A 22760-nucleotide genomic window follows, 5' to 3' on the forward strand; every position below is an offset into this window, starting at 1 on the left:
AGATTATTTAGAATTAAATGAAGCTGATACTGAATGAAACTTTTGATTCGGGATCGGTTCGATATTGTTTAATCTCTCTCTCTCTCTCTCTCTCTCTCTCTCTCTCTCTCTCTCTCTCTCTCTCTCTCTCTCTCTCTTTCTCTCTATTATATATATATATATATATATATATATATATATATATATATATATATATATATGTCTCATATATATATAGATATGAGAGAGAGAGAGAGAGATAGAGAGAAAGAGAAAGAGAGAGAGAGAGAAAGAGAAGAACAAAATAAACACAAATGAACCGATCCCGAATCGAAAGTTTCATTCAGCATCAGTTTCATTTAATTGTGTGTGTGTGTGTGTGTGTGTGTGTGTGTGTGTGTGTGTGTGTGTACAGTATATGCATGGGTCCCTGAGGTAGTTCAATAGTCATGGTTCTGCGTTACAACGAGAGAACCCGAGTTCGATTCCCAAGCGAGTCGCGACCCCAAATTCATTTGTGCAGCTATAGACATAAGCCTTAAAGTAGGTAATAAGTCCACTGTGGCGGGTCGCATTAGGAAACAGAAGGGAAAAGGGTCAACAGTCATATGTTTTTAGGAGCCATTATCTCTAAAGAGGAAGTAATGCATACGTACATTCATACGTACATATATACATACGTACATACATACATACGTATATATGTATGCATTATTTCCTCTTTAGGGATAGTGGCTCCTAAAGCATATATATATGTATGTATATATATATATATATATATATTATATATATATATTTATATATATATATATAATGTATTTATATATATATATTTATATACACATAATATATATATATATATATATATATATATATATATATATATATATATATATATATATATATATATATATATATATTTAATATATATGTGTCTGTGTGTGTAGTGTGTGTTTGTGTGTGTATGTGAATACACTTGAATACTTGAAAGCTGTTCGAAAAGGAGAGTAGAAGACAACGATCATTCAGCTGGGAAAATAAAAGGAGCCAAGTTTAATCGAATGACGAATACAAATCTCGCGTGTAGCAGCGCCACCAGCACCTGGTAAATAAGAAGCACCAGTGAGTCACCTGCTGCATGATCCATCATTATTCTTTAATTCACGTCTTGTCGTGACGGGATCGCATTAATCTTTGAAAAGGTCAACGATTTCGGAATTGCTGAACACGCCGGCTCTTAAATATGTACGCGGAAATAAAAGCCTTTCGGGGGTAGATGTGAATGTAAATTGTTTCCTTTGTTGTGATTAGTCGCTCTCTCTCTCTCTCTCTCTCTCTCTCTCTCTCTCTCTCTCTCTCTCTCTCTCTCTCTCTCTCTCTTGAAAGTTTGTCTCGTTAGCTTCTCTTTCTCTGCAGTTCGTCAGCAGCTTATTCCCATGTTAACGTTTCTCTCTCTCTCTCGTTCGTCTGCAGCTTATCTCCCTGTCAGTGTCTCTCCCTCTCTTTCTCACGCTCTCGACAGTTCGTTTGCAGCTTATTTCTCTCTCTCTCTCTCTTCGTCTCTCTCTCTCTCTCTCTCTCTCTCTCTCTCTCTCTCTCTCTCTCTCTCTCTCTTTTGAAAGTTTGTCCTCTTAGCTTCTCTTTCTCTGCAGTTCGTCAGCAGTTATTCCCATGTTACAGCTTCTCTCTCTCTCTCTCTCTCTCTCTCTCTCTCTCTCTCTCTCTCTCTCTCTCTCTCTCGTTCGTCTGCAGTTCTCTCCTGTCAGTGTCTCACCCTCTGATTTCACGCTCTCGACAGTTTTTGCAGCTTATCTCTCTCTCTCTCTCTCTCTCTCTCTCTCTCTCTCTCTCTCTCTCTCTCTCTCTCTGTTAACAGTTCGTTAACTCAAGTTTCTCCTCTTCTCCTCTCTCTCTCTCTTCTCTCTCTCTCTCCCCTCCTCAGCTGTCCCTCCTCCCTCCCTCCCTCTGTCCCTCCCTCCCTCAGCTGTCTATTTATCTATCCATTTCTCTTCACCTCACCAGGTGAACCCAACATCAAAATCATTAAATGGGCCACCAGGTGTATCTGAATCGTTAAATTCGTCAGGGGGGTGTCCTTATCGAAATACTAACACTAAAAGTCAGTTAGGCGTCCGTAAAAAAAAAAAAAAAAAAAAACACGTGGCTGCAGGTTAGAAGTTTATTTGTTAGCTAACCAGGAAATGTAGTTTGGTAAATTTTTTAATAATCAGTGAAGAAGTAAAAGTATATTACAAGGTTAGAAGAAGTGGAGTCTCTCTCTCTCTCTCTCTCTCTCTCTCTCTCTCTCTCTCTCTCTCTCTCTCTCTCTCTCTCTCTCTCTCCTGGCGGAAAGTTTTCAATTTAAGATATAACGGTTCTTTCAAAGTACATTAGAATTGTTCGTTATGAAAATATATATTAAGTTAAATAAAATTGTTAATTTCATCGTGCAAAGCTATTTTTCATGTGAGAAGTAAGTTTGTTTTCCAGCAGCCGTAATTTGTAGCAGTCTAGTATCTGATGCAAGAGCTATAGAGACGACCTCATTATAAATAGTATATTTAACATTTTTATTGTGTAAATGACATATTGCTAATTCATGCATATTAAATAAACTTGCAGACTGAAATTGAAGCGATAAAGAATGAATTTTCGAAAATATTTTATGTTAAATCTTGTGATCTTTTAGATTGATTTTAAAAATGAGAGGAAAATTATTATTATTATTATTATTTTTTTGCCCTGTCTCCGTTGGAGTAACAGAATCCTCCAAATTTTCGGGACTTATCTCCCATTTTACAAAATTGTACCGATAACAGCAAGGGATATAGATGTAAAAAAAAGATCAGATTACTTGGTTTTGGGGTGGTCCTCCTCCATATATACAATATATCCCCGTAGGGGGTTAGTGCCGTCAGTGCACCTCACGCGGTGCAATGTAGGCATTACTTAAGGTACTTTGCAGCGCCCCTTCGTCCCCTAGCTGCAACTATCATTCCTTTTACTGTACCGCCGTTCATATTTGTTTTTATTTTACATCTTGCTGTCCACCCTCTCCTAACAGTTTGTTCTGAGTGCAACTGCGAGGTTTTCCTCTTGTTACACCTTTCAAACCTTTTCACTGTCAGTTTCCGTTTCAGCGCTGAATGGCCTCATAGGTGCCCCAGTGCTTGGCATGTATGCACAAAATCTATAAATCTATCAATCCTCCATATGTACGTTAGCTTTTTTTTTTTTTTTTTCATAAAATTATGAAGTCTACTATCACGGTCCTCCCGGTTTCAGGGACTCATGGTTCCAAGTTTGAAGGTCATTGAATTGACCTCCTGACTTGGAATAAGGGAGTTGTTCCAGAAGGCATTCGCCTTCCTTTTCTCAAACAGTATCTTAGGAAAAGCTAGACGGCTTTTCATCATCCCTGAAAGCGACCCGCTTCTCAGGTCAGAAATACCTCTCCGTACTCGCCCAAGTATTGCTTATCTGGGCCCTGTCATGTGTGATGCGAGGGAATTACACCCAGTGATGCATCATGCAAGCATGTATGTATGTATGTGTATGTGTGTGTCTATGAGAAAACAGTAGATAGTCAGAAGAATTCTCTTCGTCCGGAAATACTGAACAGCAATAAAAGAATATAAATTGTGCCGCTACTGAACAAATTGCTACACGCAATACATCATCATTCATTAAATAATTTACCTTTTAAAACACGGTACTCTTCTTTCAAAATCACTATCATTTTTTTAGGATCACTATATTCGATTTTAAAATTACTGTAATTTTCTTAAGGAGAGATGAATAGATTGTTGTTATGGAGTGTTTTGATCTTTTCATGATATATTTGGCTGGGCAACTGTAAGAAACGCGGTGCACTGTAGGCATTACTCAAGGTTCTCTTCAGCGTCCCTTCGGCCTCTACCTGCAGCCCCTTTGAATCCTTTTTAATGTACCTCCTTTCATATTCTCTTTATTCCATCTTACTTTCAAGCCTCTACTAACAACTGTTTCAACAATATTTTCAGCGCTAAATGACCGCATAGGTCCCAGCGCTTGGTCTTTGGACTGAATTTTATATTCCAATTCCAACTACTGCTAATGATGATGATAATTGTAATCGGAAAGATTTCACTATATTTTAAACCCTCAGTTGAGGAACCTGTCCCCATTTCGGAAGATTTTTATGTATTTTATGTCAAAATATTTTAAAGATCCTCATCCAATCTTTAGGACCTCATTGATGTATTTATTAACGTAAAAATTTATTGCTCGTGTAGGTGATAGTGCAGTTCTGTATATTTTAAGTTGTTGAATTTATTGAAGGTTAAAGTTTGGAGTAAAATAAAAATAAGAAAAACATGAATAATTTAAAAACGCAAATGAGCTGTAAAAGCATTAATAATGTTACCACAACCACTAGTTTACTTATATTGTATATATGTATGTATGTATATATATACAGTATATATATAGTGTATACGTATGTATGCATGTATGTATAAATTATATATATATATATATATATATATATATATATATATATATATATATATATATACATACATACACACACACACACCTGTATATACTGTATACACTGTATGATGATTACTGGGGAAACGATGGTAAAACTTAGTCATCGACTCATATGCGTGTAGAGGAATTTTTTCAAAGCCGCAGGTGTACTTTCGTATCATTACGTGCAACGAGAAGCATTCACACGTAACGTGACATTATTATATACACTCCAGACTGCTGCTGCTGCTGTGACGTCATCCTCCCCTTCCCTGATTTCAGTTCGGCAGAGGAACCGGGAACACGTGACCGTAACGCCTGATCTGCTTGGCGCAAGCCCAAGCAAGAATTGCCAGAGTGTCACGGACATTTGACGGAAAACTTAACTTTTCGGGTAAATCGCCTCTATTTCTGGAATCTTGCGTCTGTGCTAATGGGGTCTCGTTGCTGCTACTGATGATTTAGGAGCTGCCGCGGATAGCAAATAGTGGGGAATACACGATAACTGTCGTCCTCTGCGGAAATGTCTGGAGAGAGAGAGCTAGAGAGAGAGAGAGAGAGAGAGAGAGGTGCTTGGAGTTTGATACAAGTATATACTAAATATCTGGGCTGACTGAACAAAAAGAGAGAGAGAGAGAGAGAGATAGAAATACTTGGAGTTTGATACAAAATATATACTCAATATCTGGGCTGACTACGATAAAATCAAGGAAGAGAGAGAGAGAGAGAGAGAGAAATACTTGGTGTCTGATGCAAAGTATATGCTAAATATCTGGGCTGACTACGATAGAATCAAGGAAGAGAGAGAATCAAGGAAGAGAGAGAGAGAAATACTTGGAGTTGATACAAAGTAGCTTATATACTAAATATCGGGGCTGACTGAACAAAGAGAGAGAGAGAGAGAGAGAGAGAGAATCACATCGTAAGATTTTGGGGTGAAAATCGCTATTTTCATCACCGTCCGAAGTTGGGGTCCGGACACTTTTATGGGCTTAGGGGAGGCCTATCGCTGCCTATAGAGGGAGATTGGCTGGCGACTTTGGGAAGTGGAGGTGATATTTGCCGTTTTTATCATCGGTGGAAGTGGAATCCTTGGCGTTTTTCTTCAGACGCCTGATGGAAGGCCTACTGTTATAGTACGTGTCGTTTCTGGGCGAGTGTGTGTTATCGAGTTCGTAAGTGAATGTAAAATATGTATTGTCAGTTTTTAGTTTTTTGTAAAAGAAAACTGTTGTGTCAGCTTTGTCTGTTCATCCGCACTTTTTTTCTGTCCGCCCTGAGATCTTAAAAGCCACTGAGGCTAGAAGGCTGCAAATTGGTATATTGATCATCCACCCTCCAATTATCAAACATACCAAACTGCATCCCTCTAGCCTTAGTAGATTTTATTTTATTTAAAGTTAAAGTTAGCCATAATCGTGCTTCTGGCAACGATATAGTATAGGCCACCACCGGGTCGTGGTCAAAGTTTCATGGGTCGCGGCTTAAGCAGCATCATACTGAGACCACCAAAATATAGATCTATTTTCGGTCGCCTTGATTATACGCTGTAGGGGCTGTACAGAAATCCCGATTGAGCCGACGAAACTTCGGCGCATTTTTTATTTATTTCTTCTTATTTTTTTATTTTTTTTTTTTTTTCAAATTTTTTCAGTCCCTTGAGAAGACGCCTGTTTTTTTCGTTCATATGCGAGTGTGATAGAATTAGGCATTAAGTATACAATTTGATCTTTTTCCTCCTATTCTTCTATTACATAAATTATTTACTGGTTTTTAATTCTTTTATTTGTGTGCAGATTATTTACTTTCAGTGTATTCTTTTACGTATAAACACGAATCTTCATATGAAAATAAAAAGTAATTTGTCTTAAGAAATTTAGTGTGAATTCATCTTATGAACAGGTGTAGACCACGGATCTTTAAGCTATCCTTGAAGGGTAAATGCACACACACACACACACACCGAAACAAAAATTCATCCATGATGCATGTATCCGTTCTGCTGAGTTGGCTCCGTGCCCATAATACATTTTAGCTCGCTCCTGTTCGTGTCCAATATACTTACCACTAAATATCGGTTGCATCGTTTGTGAACTAAGTTTTAATGCAACTTTACTTTCATGTTATAGGCCATAGGACGTAATTTACCGTAATTTCCATCTCTCATATATATATATATATATATATATATATATATATATATATATATATATATATTGTGTTTATACTCACACACACACACACACATATATATATATATATATATATATATATATATATATATATATATATATATATATATATATATATTTGTACGTTTATAAATATATGTATGTATGTATGTGTATATATGATATATATATATATATATATATATATATATATATATATATATATATATATATATATATATATATATATATATATATATATATATATATATATATCATCTCTCAGGTTATGGGTCCTCAAGCCTCTTAGGGTGAGGTTGATAACCATAGGCCCTTCACAGTGAATTAACTGCCGGACAGTTAATTCACTGCTTTTGTCGTGTCAACAGAGATGCTGGGAGGTTCAGCGGAATATCTCTTGGGTGTTTTGATATTAATTTTTCATTCATAACTTTAAACCGAGAGAGTATTCCATTTTAAAAATAAATTTCTCTCTCTCTCTCTCTCTCTCTCTCTCTCTCTCTCTCTCTCTCTCTCTCTCTCTCTCTCTCTCTGTCCTTCCTCGAAGGTTACTATACCACCAGCAATAAAAAACAGACAGAACCCGCCCCTCGGCGCGCTCAAGAGAGGGGAAAAGAAGGGGAGACGTCATTCATTAGTTTCAGTAGCGTGACGGTGTCTCCCCTCTCTCTCTTGTGTCTCCCCCTCACCCATAACCCTTCATAATAACCATTCATCCATTCATCCGTTGCAGACGGGCCTTGTTGCCAAACGCATCTCTTCAAAATGGGGAGAACGGTGGAGTGGGAGGCATTCTTCGCCAGGTTCATTAGTGCCGTATCCAGTAATTTGCATAAAAAAAAAAAAAAAAAAACGGAAGTAAAATGGTAAATTGGAGGGGCTATCTTTAGCATTCATTGGTTTGTTGCTGATGGAAGTATTTTCCAAAGAGGTTAATTAAAAAATGAAAAATGTCCATTAGATTGAAAGAAGTCCGTTCGTTATATGCATAATGAAGTTTGATCTTAGTATTGCCGGCTTTTTTTTTGACAAATAAAAATAATTCTTAAAGCGAAAAAGCTACGCAGTGGAGTTCATTGGCTCTCATCCGTTGCAGACGGTTGTTACCGGATGACTAAAAATAATAAAAAATGACAAAATTGAAAAGGAAAGGTTACGCCATAATGATTAAAATCTCATGTACCTAGTTTTTTTTTTTTTTTGCTAAACAGGAAAAAATGTATAATGTTACCCTGTAGTCCTTGCTCACCCATTCATTCATTGTTGGAGATCTTGTGACTTGACTATTTTCTTAAACAAACACGTAAAAAAACTTCGGCGCAATCGAGTTTTCTGTACAGCCGCTACAGCGTATAATGAAGGCCACCGAAAACAGACCTATCTTTCTGTTGTCTCGGTATAATGCTGTATGAGCCGCGGCCCTTGAAACTTTAACCACGGCCTATCCTAGCACGATTATGGCTAACTTTAACATTAAATAAAATCAAAACTACTGAGGCTAGAGGGCTGCAATTTGGTATGTTTGATAATTGGAGGGTGGATGATCAACATACCAATTTGCAGCCCTCTAACCTCAGTAGTTTTTAAGATCTGAGGGCGAACAGGAAAAGTGCAGACAGAAAAAAGTGCTAACAGAATAAAGTGCGTACGGACAGACGTAGCCGGCACAATAGTTTTCTTTTACAGAAAACTAAAAATGCACATTTTCGCGTGATATCTCAAGAACGGTTAAACTGTATTTGATGCAATTTGGCACACTTAAGGAAATGCAACTAACCACATAAATAAGTCTTAATTCCTTGATTTTCTAATATAACTTGATACGGTTCCACTGAAACCCTTTGGAAATCCGAATAGGAAAATGAGATGCATCGAACCAGAGGTGGTAAGGGAAAATGAATTAAACAAAGGTAGATCTATTTATTAGGCGATCATCGTGTTACCTCCGCCGAGGAGATTATGTTTTTGGTTTATCTTTTTGGTAGCAGAATTTAAGAAAAAAATGGATGTTTATGAAAATTTCATAAAAATCGGGCTTTAAAGAATAGAATTTGGGAGAGATAGGAATGTAAGTTTCTGGGGCTAGCAGATGAATTACAGACTTTGGTAACCAGATTTAATCGTTACTTTTGCAAGAAGTCTGACTGGTGGTTAAGCCTTTACTCAACCAGTAAGATTTCATGTGGATACCATCTACCAACTGTTGCTTATCTGTGAAATTTTGCGCTCACAGAAGTCATACTTGGATGAGCTATGCCCCATCTTAGTACTTTTTGCTTGTTTTAAATGTCCTACGCCCGCATTTGTAATCACTAAATATCTGGATGCGTGAAAGTTGACTATTTATGTACACACATTGGTTGTTAATATGTATGTGCGTGTTTTTGGGGCTTAGGCATATATATTCTGCCAGCTGGTGTGCAGTATATAGTGTGTTGAACGTTGGCCATATATACAACGACTGGCAGAATTAAGGGCCATGAATTGCAGTTGCGAAACTGAAAAGTCAAGTCATGTGAGGGATGTTGGCTGAATTGAGGTCTTGGTGGATAGTCGGAGAAGAAGAAAAGCAAGGACAAGGAGAGATGAGAGAAGGAACAGAGGAAATGTAAGAAGAGGTGGATGGATTAGGAGGAGAACAAGCAAGGCAGGTCGAGGCGAAGATGTCTGATAAGGGGACTTTTTAATTTTGGGGTTGGTATGGCGCTGGAGGACTTTCAGCTGAGTCTCTCTCTCTCTCTCTCTCTCTCTCTCTCTCTCTCTCTCTCTCTCTCTCTCTCTCTCTCTCTCAAAATATATCCTTTCGTACTGTGCGTCGGAAGTTCATAATTCTCTCTCTCTCCCCTCTCCTTTTCTCTCAGAATATATTATCTTATTGTGCATCAGGAGCTTAGAATTTCTCTCTTTCTCTCTCTTTCTCTCTCTCACTCTCTTAAAATATATCCACTCGTACTGTGCGTCGGAAGTTCATAATTCTCTCTCTCCCTCTCCTTCTCTCTCAGAATTTATTATCTTACTGTGCATCAGGAGCTTAGAATTTCTCTCTCTCTCTCTCTCTCTCTCTCTCTCTCTCTCTCTCTCTCTCTCAGAATTTATTATCTTACTGTACATCAGGAGCTTAGAATTTCTCTCTCTCTCTCTCTCTCTCTCTCTCTCTCTCTCTCTCTCTCTCTCTCTCTCTCTCTCTCTCCCAAGGCATTAACGCAATTAAGATAAAGAATTATTGTAAGGTGATGTCCTTGGCGACTGTCATTGTAAAGCCAATAAGATGTTTGTTGCAAATTTACGATTAGCAAGATCTTTATCAAATCATTTTAGCGTGCGCGCTCCCCGTGTTCAAGATTATTTACTTCTTATATTTTGCCTCCACTAGAGTTTAATTCACTACTGCCCTCAGCTTCATGTCAATATATTGACGATGATACTGCTTGCTCTAATGCCTTTTATTAAAGCGAATTCTTGCGCACTGGCAACTGATACGGTGTGAGTCAGTTGCTAAGTGATGATTTTTTTTCTAGTCCCCTGTTATTGTGCTTGAATATTTACCCTCAAGGAAGAGGACAATTTTCCTCTTCTTTTGAAGATAATCATCCGCTATAGTTAATCTGTTACACAGAGGGATAATGAATGAGGACCGATTGGGGCTGCAGCTTGAAAATAAAATGACTAAATATTTAGGAAAGTTTTCTAAATATTATGAATGCCGGCGAGATTCTCATTGCAGGGTGGGGTAGAGTTCTCAGTTTCTGAATGAGAATTATTTTTGTCTTGTTGTGGTGTCAAGAGGTGAGTGAGAACTAGTCTATAACCCTTATCCGTGAAATAAGAGAATGACAAATAAAAGGGCAAGATGTTTTCAAGATATAGTTTACACATCGTATTTTACAGTTGCTAAAAATCGTAACCATATATATATATATATATATATATATATATATATATATATATATATATATATATATATATATATATATATATATATATATATATATATATATATATATACCCTAATATATATATATATATGTTCTGGTTAATCTATATAGACCTAACCTTGCTGGTGTTTTGGTTAGAGAAATATAGTTTATTCTACTTAACTACAGGAATATCAGATGATCATTATAATCACGTTTGCATAGAAAACTACAGGAATATCAGATCAGCATTATAATCACGTTTGCATAGAAAATCATTGTAAGGTTAATTTACCATTCACCAATGTTCGTTGATGGAAAAGAGAAGTGAATCATAAACCCGTTTTATCAAGAAAGACGAATGTTACCTCATTTTTTGTGGAACATTGATATCTTGTTTGTAGATTAGATTGTAAACAAATACCATTACTGTGGATAGATAGATAGGGACGTATTCCCTAATCTAAACCCCATTAACGCATTTAGAATTTTTTGGAACCCTGCTTTAAAATATTTTAAATAACTCTAATGCAGCTTCCGCACTGCAGTTGAAACACAAACGGACGTATAGGGCGACTTTTCGCATATGTATCAGAAACAAATTGAAAACAAGTTAACGACTGTAAGTGGATAACGAATCTTAGTCCAGTGTAGGATAATCGTTAGAAGTGTTGGTTAGAACTACCAGTGAATCATTAGCATGTATTCGACCTATTTGTGATACACACGCGATAAGTTACCGGCTTGTGTTTATATGTTTTACTGTGGATGCTCTTTAAGAGGAGCAGATATAATAACTTAATACTCGAATTGCTGGTATTATTATTATTATTATTATTATTATTATTATTATTATTATTATTATGGTCCCTAACAGTTAATTCGCCTGGGTCAAATTCAGTGGCCTAGTTAAATGCTGAATCATTGCCCTCAAAAAAATTCCGTTCCTCCTATATTAAGGAATATGGGCATGTGGCCAGTCTCGATCCTTACACGGGTTCTGAGTAAGTTATTACCGCATGAAAATCAGCACTTTGAAGTTCCTGATAGACTTGATTACCGTTCGCCTGACAGCTCTGTTGAAGTTCGACCTCGGACTGATGTATACGGAGGTGGTTTTTGGATGGGGTCATTAAGTCTAATTGCAGTAATGTTTGATTGACGTTTATGAAGGGGATGAAATATATTGTTATTATATTATTATTGATAATATTATTATTAGCACTTGGAGTTTCCTGTCTGGTACTGATGTAAATGTCATAATTACTTTGTTATTTCCTTAGGAGAGCTGTTAATCAGCTCAGTGGTCTGGTAAAACTTAGGTATACTTAACTTATTCCCTTTAGATAATGAGACGCATTACAGGTATTTAAATTTCATTTACCCTATAAATAGAAAAAGGAAGATATCATTGTAACTGTCATTGTAATAGGTATATGACTCCTGACTTTTATTTTTCATTAGAATTGATTATCCCTGCCAACGAAGTTGGAGGAGGCTGTTTGTAGCCGGGTGTTTTTGTCTGTTGGTCAGAAGCATTTCGCAAAAGGTCAAGTCTCGATTTTTAGCATAAGAAGTTGCTTCAAAAGGGGGTTAACTATTTCTACTTGACGGTTTTATCATTTGTCTCCGAAAGAATCCAACCTGTCATTTTTACTGAATTGGGACGTAACGAAGCGATTGTCTCTAATGGGTCTTTTGATGTAATGTAGACAATACTAAAGGGTGGTTGCACCGTTCACCTACCAGCACCCACTTTATTTTTTCTCCATTCCCGCCTTCTTTAATCTTGCTGTCCAGCATCTCATAACTATTAGCCTACTTCTTGATGCAGGTATGGGGTTTCCGCCCCCCCCCCAGTTCCACCGTTAAGTACTTGTGGTTCATCTCCTTTATATATTATATATATTATCTCAATCTCTTGCTGTCACGCCATTCCAGCTCCCTCTTTTCACAGCCCAAAGCTCTGTTTGGCCGCAAGTGGTCCAGTGCTCGGATTGAGAGCCTAAATTTCAACGTAGTGGGTCTTTTGAAGATATCTGCAGTACAGAGCAAAAAACTCTGGGTATAATAAAAAAAAAATAAACTTTATACCTTCACCTGAGCGCGAAAAACTCCTCGGTCATAGATTAAACCATGTAAATGGAGACATCCGAAATCAAAGTGGCAGGTGTACCGCACAGAGGCACCAGACACCCGGACATCAGGTGCAGACGATGCGAGGGATGAGGATGAGGAGGAGGAGGAGGAGGAGGAGGAAGGCCGTGTAATGAGGAGGAAGGGGGAAATTAATGAGCTTAGGTAAAGGGGCGAAGGTAATCACGAGTAAATATTGAAATACGCCATGTAGTGTGAGGTAGGGTGGGCTTGCTGCGTCATGGCCTCTTAACAAGTGAGGATTGGAGTTGATGTTATCTTATATTGCTGTTTATATTGAGAGAGAGAGAGAGAGAGAGAGAGAGAGAGAGAGCGGGGGGCGGTTCTGAATTAAACGGTGAATGTATGTGGTGGCGAGTAAGCGGTGATGTTTTTGCTTATAATAATAATAATAATAATAGTAGTAATAATAGTAGTAGTAGTAGTAGTAGTAGTAGTATGGGAAGTGAGGTCGGATCTAGGGAGCGTAAATTGTTACTGAAACTTGTCAGCAGACCTGTAGGGGTCTGGGGCTACGATGCTAATGATAACGATACAGAGGAAAACTAATAATAATAATAATAATAATAATAATAATAATAATCATAGTCGTTACATTTACCATAACATTGAATCGTAAGGCGGGGGAGGGAGGGACTTAAAAATATAATCCAGAATATTAAGTAGAGGTTGGGATGAGGTCTGGTTGCATGGGTAACCAGGAGACTAGGTAATAACGAAATTGTTGGGCTTTGCCGACGAGATGATGATGGGTTATAAGGATAGCAGGCTTGAGGTGATGGAAAAAGGGTGAACAGATTAAAAGCGAAGAGAGAGAGAGAGAGAGAGCAAAAGTATGTCAGCTTGGGAAGGTTACATGGAATTCAGGTTACTGCAAATATCTGAATCTATTCTCCACCTTTCATAATCTTAACCCAAAGAGAGATTTTTTAATCATTGTCTAAGTGATATTGTCATTATTTCGCATCGGATTAAATTTTTACCAGAATGGTTTATAATTTTTTATTTTTATTTTTATGACTCAGTAACTTAAAAGAAAAAAGTGAAAATCAACTATATAAAATAAATAGGGAATCCAAGTTTACTGAGTGCAAACGTCTTTTCTCCTAAGCCCAAAGGAACCTGAATTCATTCTTTACCTGATTGGTTTATATATTCATGGTTTAGTAACTAAAAAAAAGGTGAAAATCAACAAAAGGAGATGAGGGAATCCAAGGCTACTGAGAACAGTCTCATGTTCTCTTTAGTCCAAAGGAAACCTGAAAGGGAAAAAAATGTTAAGAAACTATACAGCGCACTTTTTTTTTTTTTTTTTGAAAAAATGTTAAGAAACTATACAGCGCGCCTTCTTCAAAGAGAACGCCCTTGAAACTTCGTGAAACCAGGGCCGTTTGTAAGATGATCTCAGGGGATATTTTAAAGTTACCCCGGGTTATTTGCACCCTCCGCGTGCTTACAGGAAGTCTTTCTCGGTCGATGTTTGTTTTGGTGTTTCCCCGGACCCTTTTGTTTTCGGTACGTTACGAGCCATTCCACCTCTAGTCCCCCTTCCCTCCGCCTTTGCGAGACTTCTTGCTATGCTTGGCTAAATGATCCCTCGTTTTTTCAACGAACAAACAAACAAGGCAAACACACACAGAGAGAGAGAGAGAGAGAGAGAGGATCAGAAATTATAACGTTGAAAGTTCTGTTCTTGGTACCCGCCATTGCAACGCATAGGGGCGTTCATTCAATGGGTCCTTATTTTTCGGTCTGCAATAATGCTGCAATCACCAAAGCGTTCTCGGCGCGGCGTTTGGAAGTCCCCAGACAATAAAATTGCATTAAATTACTTAATACGCAATTGGAAAGTATGAAAACCATTCGACATACGGGGGCATGAGGAAAAGGAGCGCCATTTGATAGATGTACGCCCTTAAAACTCGATGTATTTTATTAGTAGCCACGGGACACCGAAGACTGCCCCAGGATGTGTCATTTCCCGTTTCATGCGTTAAAAATGTTGAAGAAAGTCCTCATTTTTGTGGCGAATGTTTGCTACCTATGGGTACGCGGTTGCCTGCATGTCATGCGAGGATTGTTCAGCCAGCCTCTCACGCAACAAGTTCGGGAGACCTTCCTGAAATATGGGAATGGGAATGCCTGCCTACCCTTGTCCAAGCTGATTATGGTCGTTTATAGACCACGTACCAGTTCAGACTCCTAGATTTTGTTTATTCGAGTTATTTTAAGGTAATGTTTTTTTTTTTTTTGAGAGTGATACTACAAGCACATGAGGACTGAACAAAATTTTACAAGGTGCCATGTATTTCTGAAGTGAAATTGAAAGGAACATAGAAATATTTGGCTTAAAGTGCCTAGATTACAATATATATATATATATATATATATATATATATATATATATATATATATATATATATATATATATATATATAATATATATATATATGTAATATATAAATTTATATATGTAATATAATATATATACATATTATATATACATATATGTATATATATGTACACTTAAAGGGATGCATGCTTATTTGTATATATACACTTAAATGGATGCATGCTTATTTGCATTAAAATCTTCATGAGACTAAAAAGTTTGATCAAAAGCTTCCCCAAAAATGGCTTATTCTAATCTCGCGTCATTTTGCTGGCGTCTTTGTCTCTTGGTCTCATCACAGTTCATGAAGTTCCCTTCCTCTTTCGACTTATCAAAGTAGCCGTTCTGCTCTGTAGGATGTTATCCTTTGAATGTCTAAAAGGTGCCGTCGTTTCGATTCCTCACGAAACTGGGTCTTGGCGTCGGTTATGTTGTGGTCTTCATTCTTATCTTTTGTGATGTAATATATCTTGACAGATAGTCGTTTGTGCCTCCCCCCGCCCATTTTGTTATTTACTCTTATGGCGTTATGTATGTAAGTATGTGAGTTCGTGTTAGTGTATAGGAATACGAGGGATATTTTTTTATTTGTTCCTATGTGACATCGATTTCAAGAATATGTGAATAGATTTTGTCCGTAGTTTGGTTTTATCCTGTTCAAAACATGCTGTTAGGCTTACAGTATTTTTAAAAGTTAAAATATACAATAAACCAAAACTAGAAAGACCTCAGACGCTTAGAAGGGTATAGCCGTTGATGAAGTCTAATATTCTAATGAGAAACGGAAAAATGAGAAATAAAAGTTAAGTGACTAGGTGAACGATCTATACCTCAGCATTTGTACGGGATTATTAAAAAGAATTTATAATTGTACTTTTATCAATTTACGACATTAAGTCCTTGCACAGGAAATGCGACCCAGGAACTTTCTACGTAAGTTCCATGGAACTTTTTTCCGTATTCTGCTTAACATTATTTGCATTTTTTTTTTTATGTCAGAGAAGTAACTGCCAACTCCCCCCTCCCAGAATAACGAAAGATGTTTTCTTGTCCCCAAATTCAGATGTAAAAAATAAGTTCATGGTCCTTTTACTGTACCTCCGTTCGTATTCTCAGTCTTCCATCTTACTTTCCACCCCTCTCCTAATAGTTGATTCAAAGTGCAACTACAAGGCTTTCATCCTGTTACATATTTATAACGTTTTAACTGTCAATTTCCGTTTCAACTCTGAATGACCTCATAGGTTCCAGCGCTTGGCCTTTGGCCTAAATTTTATATTCTGTTCTATTCAATACGAGTCCTGGGGTTTAAAACAGTTTTCCTTATCTTGTAGACTGTCGAAATCTTCACTGAGATAACTCCCTTGGGGGTAACACTATGTCACCATAAGATATCAGTAGCTTGGTTTTAATTTACAGGTACATAGCTAGGAATAAAACAGAAAAAAAACAGCATTAACTTTCCAATTAAGTCCTATGATGACAAATAATAGCTTCAAATACCACACCCAAGATATTGGTCTCCTATACCCCGAGGGTATTGATACCCCGGTTAAGAACCTGTATTCAAGCCAAACTGGTTAGTATTTTATACGGCGCCTCTGTTAAACTGATATAAGTTGGCTGTCGTAAATTAAAAAAAAAGTCTTCTAATAAGGTGACACGGTACTGGAACACAATATACGAGTATGAGATGCGGAGCTTGTGAATCTGTCACCACAAGATGGCAACTATTAAAAGCTTCATTTTTTACGTAGTTCCTTGAGTTCTGTGAGAGTATTTTAGTGATTGTTTTTAGAATAGTGATTGTTTTTCGAATTTCGATGCTTTCTTTTCACTCATGTTTGTAACACGTTCGTTTCGTAATTGTATGAGGAGCATTCGGCGCAGCTAAACCTGTTTACAGCTATCATTAACTAGAACTTGGTTTTAAACTGTAGAATAGGATCATAGGTTACATGAAGTGACCTAATTGCAAATTATATTCTGAAAACAAGAGGTCAAAGTGGCTCCCTAAATAAATAAATAAAATATATATATACAGTATATATATAAATATATGTATGTATATAATATATATATATATATATATATATATATATATATATATATATATATATATATATATATACACATATACATATCTATATCTATATGTACATGTATGTATATATAATATATATACACATGTATATATATACATATATAAACTATATATATATACATACATATATATATATATATATATATATATATATATATATATATATATATATATATATATATATATATATATATATATATATATATATATATATGCACAGTCTGAGGTCCTTCACATATAAAAAATGTTTCTTTAACTTAAAAAAAAAAGTTGTCCTAGAATCACATTCTCGCTCACGCGCCGAAAAAAAAAAAAAAATGAAGCTATTATGCCAATCTCAACAATTCCATGATATAGTAAAGAGCTTAGCCAGTAAGGGGGTTAGATATGAAAATAGCAGGGTATGTGCAAAAATTGGATGTTTCGCAGACATGCAAGCACAAGCCACAGATACGGAAATTTTGTTCAAATTCTTGCACAAGAATCGGAGATTGGCGAACGCAAGTAATGCTTTGATGGTCTTACTGCCTCGGAGTCTCACCGGATACATACAGTAATTGCAGAAATAGTTTTTAAATCTATTTTTAATAGAAAAAATCCAGTAACCACATACCTGTTGTTTTTAGATCTTATATTTTAGGAGGTTTAAAGGAGCTGCCGTATGTTTTTTTCTTTTCATTTAATTTGGTGATTTCAGAAACAAAACTGTCTTTAACCATGAATTTTAACAGTTAGAGCATGAGTAATTATCGATTGCTTTCCCGAGTAAATTAAAAAAATGAATTTAAGGATAAAACACTTTATCTCTGTAAAATTAGACCGGAATAATATGCACTCCTTAAGGCAATAGGTTTGCGATTTAGTTTCTTTAGTTTAGGCTAAAATGATTGACTTTATTTCTGCTTAGAGTTATGGACCATCGAAAATGTATAATTGTCTTCTGTTGACCTGACTTCGGCATTCATTTAATCTTTGTTAGTTATTTATTATGCATTTATTTCATTCAACTCTTGTTAGCTTTTAGCTGGGAAATGCTGTCTTTGATAAGTGAATCTTATCATTTTATTGCTGCTAATGTTATCCCAGGTCAAATGTAAAGTTTGAATTCAGCCATTACAGTCCACAATTGGCATTGCAAAATATTATCAACACTGCTTCAGAGTCAAAGGGGAAAAGTGCGTTGAAGTTTTCGCATCGCTCCTCATCAATTTTACTTTCATTCAGTAAAAAAAAAAAATACGGTTTTACATCTTGTATATTTTTATATAATTAAAAGTCCAACAAACGGTGCGTCGTAAGCCAAGTCTTATGCACGTTCTGTTGTGTTAGAAATGTTATTCATGTAATTTATTTCTTGTTATAAAAGCGCGATTAGTTTCATGTAATCATCTTCACGAAACATGTTTGACTGAAGGCAAGAAACTTCCTCGAAAGAATACTAAATATTTTTTTAATTTTATTTCATTAAATAGGATTCAATCCTGGTGAGGGATATTCATTCAGACACATTTATTAATTCGGCATTATTTAGAATATCAAGAAGTCCAAATCAAAGAATTGTGTAATTTGTAGAAAAGTATATGAAGCTTCGTTTGTCATGGTAATTGTTTTGAAAGCAAAAAGAAATATATGTTCATGCCGTTGTAATTGTTGTCAAGCCTATTTCTAAAATTTTCTTTTTAGTATTGGCGTTTTGCCTTTGATGTCATTGTCTGTCACAGCTTTTCTAAATTTCAGTCACTATATTTTAGAGTAAATTGCTCTCTCTCTCTCTCTCTCTCTCTCTCTCTCTCTCTCTCTCTCTCTCTCTCTCTCTCTCTCTCTCTCATGTCATATCTTAGTTTCCTATTTCATTTTCATCTACTGGAATTTGGTAATACACAGGGGTCTCTAAAGTAATAACAATAACAGATGTCAGTGTAATATAATAAATAATAATAATAATAATAATAATAATAATATTATTATTATTATTATTATTATTATTATTATTATTATATATCGTTGTTGTATTCTTATGTTCTTGTAATCATCGTCACTTGCCATTTTCGCGTACCGACGGCATCCATCCATAAACCCTGATCGGAATGTATAGGCCTAAGGCAAGATCTGGAGAGTATATACTTTCTAGATCTTGGCCTAAGCCATCTCGTTCGTTCACCTAACGACCACTTCAAGACGCCCCTTAATATCTCCCCAAGAGAAACGCCGGGAAGACCTAAACATCTATTACACCTCTGCGCAAGGGGGGGGCGAGTCGGGGGTCCCTTGATTACTGTAGTGTCATCTCCAGTAACTGTTTGTTATCTCAAGAATTCTCTGGGCGTTGATGTGGTCTCGGAGGCTGGGATTGGGGCGGGCTCGTTTTCTCCACTTTTTCCTGTCTTGTGGTAAATTTTTGGGATTAGATATAAAAGCCAGTGTTACGGGATGTCGTTAGGAGTTTTATTTAATTGTAAAAAGTGCTTTTACTGTATTATAAATAGAGCTATTTTCTAGATTTCAACTTTTTTCAAGTAGTGGTGAAGGTTTGATACGTGTGAGTACAGTTTCTCGTAGGTATTGTTTATTTGATAATCTGTCTTCCTCAGTACTGCTCTCACCGTAGGGTTTTGTGTTGAAGAAAGACCAGAACGGATATCTTGGTACAGCACCCTAGCCCCCACCCCATCACTTAGGCCTAATTCTAAGAACAAAAGATTTTTGTTTAGATGTAAGCGTTTACCTCCCCTCTCTCTCTCTCTCTCTCTCTCTCTCTCTCTCTCTCTCTCTCTCTCTCTCTCTCTCTCTCTCTCTCTCTCTCTCCAAAATAAAAGTTTTGTAACCTCAGTCTAAATATAGACCTCCTGCCTTCCCTTCTCGAAGCATCGGTGGTTCAGTGGTAGAATTCTCGCCTGCCACGCGGGAGGCCCGGGTTCGATTCCCGGCCGATGCACACTTTTTCGTTTTTGTTTTTTAATATATAAACATTTCACAGGAGGAGAGAGTGTGCCAAATAGGTTAGTCTCTGTGAAGAAATAGCTCACGTTTTAGTCTCCCATAGTAATGGAAAAGGAGTGTCATTTATGGTAAAATTGGTGTATCTCCCTCTGTTCCTTGATTTTATTGTAGTCAGCTCAGATATATTTATATATATATATATATATATATATATAAATATAGAACATTTTATATTATATCTGATTCTCTCTCTCTCTCTCTTTCTCTCTCTCTCTCTCTCTCTCTCTCTCTCTCTCTCTCTTGTTCCGATTCTATATATAAGTTAAATTATATATATATATAAAGATATCTATATAATTCTCTATCTCTCTCTCTCTCTCTCTCTCTCTCTCTCTCTCTCTCTCTCTCTCTCTCTCTCTCATATTATCATTAAATGATTATATATATATATATATATATATATATATATATATATATATATATATATATATATATATATATATATATATATATATATATATATATATATATATATATATATGTATATAATTGATAATATTTATAATTTTTATTGCACTTAAATCTGCTTCTTAACATTCTTACGTAACTCGACTCCCCCATACACTCCGCAGTATTCAAAACAGTCACCATAAACTCACTTCCTCGACATGTAAAATTAATTTTCCCTTCTGATGCCTGTCAAGTATTCCGCTGTACAAACAAATCCTCTCGGAGTTGTTGAAGACACTAATGAGAGCTTTTAATTCTCTTAAGGCCTTTTCGTGTTGCCCCCCCCCCTTTTAATTAATAGTGTATGGCAAGTCACCCCCTTCCCGGACCCCTTTTTTCTTTTTATTTTATTTGAAAGACCGTCGTTGGGGCTTTTATTTTTATTTTGTTTTTATTTGAAAGGGTTGTTTGGGCTTTTTTATTATTTATTTTTGTTGTAAAGCAGATTGTTTTGTTTAAGTTTTGAGGGCTTAGTAGTTTTTCTTGTCGTTGTTGTTTCCTCTCAGTCGTTAATCTGGCGCACGCACGCGCGCTCACGCACACATACATACATACATACATACATACATACATACATACATATACATACATAATTTATATTTATATATTATATACATACACACACACACACACACACATATATATATATATATATATATATATATATATATATATATATATATATATATATGTGTGTGTGTGTGTGTGTGTGTGTGTGTGTGTGTGTGTGTGTGTGTGTGTAACTGAATCACGAAAATATGGAACGTGATGACTATATAAATAAAGACAAAATCCAGTGCTTCTCTTTCCTTCGTGGATTTTGTCTTTGTTTTTATATGTATGTATGCATGTATGTATGTATCTTATGTATTGTGTGCGTGTGTTTTTTTAATTTGACAAAGGCTTTCATTACCCTACAGTTAATTCATCATAGTAATGTTATATACAGTATACATGGATTAACACTTTTAAGAAGAAAACAGTTAAACATATACAAACTCCGAGGCATACCACTCCCCACAAATTGTTTAGCGTATCCGGGACTTGACAATACAAAAACTTGATGTATGTCTCCTCTAGTGTGTGCGTGTGTATGTGAGAGAGAGAGAGAGAGGGGGAAACGGGGAAATATATGGACGCTGGAAATGAAGTCTACCCTCTTCCGCTCATCCGGAGACAGACAGACAGACAGACAGACAGACAGATTATACCTACAGCTTTACCATTGTTTACCTTCGTATGGGAATGGCAGAAGTGGGCCAAGTAGAAGTTTATAAGAGTATTTGGAGAGAGAGAGAGAGAGAGAGAGAGAGAGAGAGAGAGAGAGAGAATAAATGAGGCCATTGCAATGCCTATCTCTTCAAACGTAAACAAGAGGTTGAATAAACAGATGGTTCCTGTTGAATTTATATCTTTCGGAAAAGTATGGAAATTTAGACCCCTTTCGTTCTTTTTATTTCCATTTTAAATGCATTGTAGATTTGTTAGTGCGTATTTATGAACCATTTACTTGTAAATATTACTTGCGTTCAGAATTAATAAAATGTATCAGCACAATGATAAATGGAGAGCAAGTTCGAGATGAAAAAACTTAGGCCTATGTGAGGTCAAGCACGAAAAATCTTAGGCCTATATATGTGAGGTCAAGCGCCATATTGGCTGACTACTTATTACTAACTTCACTGATAAAAGTCTTTCGCCCCAATATATAAATCACGAGAGAAACTTGCAGCCGGGAAATCTTTTTGAAAGTTGTTTCGTCCTCCATAGGCCTAGATAGAGTAGAGTAGGGACGGGTGCCGGATATTTACAGATACGGAGTTATTTATCGTCTCGTATGTGACGAATTATCTGATCATTTTATTCTCTTTGTCCTCCGCTCTCTCCAATCCCTCCTTTTAATTTCCCCCGGGGGCGGAGATAGTGCCATCAGTGAACCTTGTGGGGTGCTGTAGGCATTACTAAAGGTTCTTTGCAGCGTCCCTTCTGCCCCCCTGGCTGCAACCCCTTTCGTTCCTTTTTCTTTAGCTCCATTCATATTACCTGTTTTCCATCTTGCT

The 22760-nt window shown here is 36.4% G+C and overlaps 2 protein-coding genes and 1 non-coding gene across 10 annotated transcripts in view; 2 read left to right on the forward strand and 1 right to left on the reverse strand.

Moving 5' to 3' along the window:
* LOC136840169 (protein amalgam-like) overlaps window positions 1–22760 on the reverse strand; it is a 186054-nt gene that overhangs the window by 132978 nt on the left and 30316 nt on the right. The window lies entirely within an intron of this gene.
* LOC136840170 (afadin- and alpha-actinin-binding protein B-like) overlaps window positions 1–22760 on the forward strand; it is a 422145-nt gene that overhangs the window by 112901 nt on the left and 286484 nt on the right. The gene's annotated exons all lie outside the window — the stretch shown is intronic.
* TRNAG-GCC (transfer RNA glycine (anticodon GCC)) lies at window positions 20115–20185 on the forward strand. The gene has a single exon. It is a non-coding gene; the product is annotated as a tRNA-Gly (tRNA).

The sequence above is a fragment of the Macrobrachium rosenbergii genome, chromosome 7 (assembly GCF_040412425.1).
Source record: "Macrobrachium rosenbergii isolate ZJJX-2024 chromosome 7, ASM4041242v1, whole genome shotgun sequence".
Taxonomy (NCBI): domain Eukaryota; kingdom Metazoa; phylum Arthropoda; class Malacostraca; order Decapoda; family Palaemonidae; genus Macrobrachium; species Macrobrachium rosenbergii.